The following is a 1,788-nucleotide window of genomic DNA, read 5'->3' as shown; positions in this document are numbered from 1 at the left end:
TGGAAGTAATAAAAAAATTACTCTCTGCTGCCATCTGGTGGGCATTTTAGGAAGAACACCCTCGTGTAGGTCACCACGAATATTCATTCTCTGCTGCGATCTGGTCTGCATTTTGGCAGTAACACCACAGTGCATGTCATGAAAACTTACATCTGCTGTTGCCTTGTGTGCATATAAAAAATAACACTGAAGGGCATGTTGTTTAGAATTTTCAATCCTCTCTCATTTTGTGTGAATATTGGGAATAACGCAGGACTGCATTTCATGAAAAATTATTATCTGCTGCCATCTCGTGGGCTTTTCAAAAATAACACCCTGGTGTATGTCATTAGAAAAAATTTTTTTCTGCCTCCATCTGCTGGGAATTTTAGGAATAACATCGGAGTGTTGGGCATCATCAAAATCATTTTCTGCCACCATGTAGTATTCATCTTGGGAATAACATTAGAGTACAATTTAGAAAAAGGCATTTTCTTCTGCCATCTGGTGGACATTTTGGGAATAGCATTCAAGTGTATATCCTCAGAAAAAGTTATTCTGTGCTGTCATCCAGGGCATCACTTGAGTAACACTTGAATGTACGTTATCGTAAAAAGTTATTATTTGTCGCCATTCATTGTGTATCCTATGAATAACTGATGAGTGTATGTCATCATGAGAAGTTATTTTTTTGCAGGCCAGTCCAGGGATGCGATACTGCCCACTCAGACCTTCGCACTGCCTGGAACCGGCCAAGGCCCGCGGTGCCTTAGCGTGGCTGGCGCCTGCTGGCCGCTGCCTCTCTGGCGGAACCCCCGCAACTCCCTTCCCCCCAGTAGGTGCGCTGCAGACACAGGCGTCTCCGGCGCCCGGGAGGCAGGCTCCAGCTCTTGGGGCAGCAGGCGACAACCTCTCATGTCTATGGCCATAGCACTCTGAACGCGCCAGATCTCGTCTGATCTCGGAAGCTAAGCAGGGTCGGGCCTGGTTAGTACTTGGATGGGAGACCGCCTGGGAATACCGGGTGCTGTAGGCTTTTGCCGCTCCCTCCTTTTGCTACCCTCCAGCCAGGGTGCTCCTGGACGTCCCTGGAGCTGCTCGCTCGCAAGCTGTCTGGGGGGTCCTGGGCAGCCGCCCGAGCCCAAGGGCGGCCCGCATGGCCGCGCGCCCCGCGCCCTCGCCTGCTCTCCTGCAGAGAGCCGTGGGCTGTTTCCTCTGAATGCTCCAGGCCCTGCCTTCCTAGGCTCCGCGGGGCCGAGCCCCAAGGGCAGAGGGCGCTGGGCAGAGGGCGAGGTCTCGTACCGAAGCGTTGCCTGGTGGTGTCGCCGGTGGCTCCATGTGGTTTTAAGCAGGTCGGGCTCGGCCATGGCGGGGAGCGCAGGGGAGGGGTGGGTCTGGGTCAGTGCCGGGCCGGGACTTGGCAGGGCCACATCTGCCTAGGTGCCCAGGTGGCCGAGAGGATGGCGGGCCACGCCCAGGCCGGGGTCCTACCGAGCGGCCAAGACTGGGGAGGCGGGTAGCCCGGGGCCTGGGCAGTCCCAGGATGCGAGAGCGCCCACCCAGACTTTTGGCACCTCCGGCAACCGGCCAAGGCCCGGGATGAAGGGGCGAGGCGGGCGCGCACTCTCCCGGCCCCCTCCCCTGCACCGAAGCCCTGCGCACGCGCTCGGGACCTCAGAGCGCTGGTAGCTCCTGCCCGGCGAGGGGTCTGCACCGCCTCATCTCTGGGGCCGCTCTCTCGCCAGCGCCGTGGCGCGTGGGGTGACGCCTCCGGATTGGGGCGCGGGCAGCTGAGGCGAGCACGTCCAC

At 57.9% G+C, this 1,788-nt stretch overlaps 1 non-coding gene across 1 annotated transcript; it reads left to right on the top strand.

Moving 5' to 3' along the window:
* Positions 1-896: 896 nt before the first annotated feature.
* LOC112484722 lies at positions 897-1,015 on the top strand. The gene has a single exon (XR_003048149.1). It is a non-coding gene; the product is annotated as a 5S ribosomal RNA (ribosomal RNA).
* The last annotated feature ends 773 nt before the right edge of the window (positions 1,016-1,788 follow it).

This window comes from Pteropus alecto, unplaced genomic scaffold (assembly GCF_000325575.1).
Source record: "Pteropus alecto unplaced genomic scaffold, ASM32557v1 scaffold118, whole genome shotgun sequence".
NCBI classification, from domain to species: Eukaryota; Metazoa; Chordata; class Mammalia; order Chiroptera; family Pteropodidae; genus Pteropus; species Pteropus alecto.
Note: the sequence above shows the minus strand (reverse complement) of the source record. Positions and strands in the feature narration are given on the sequence as shown.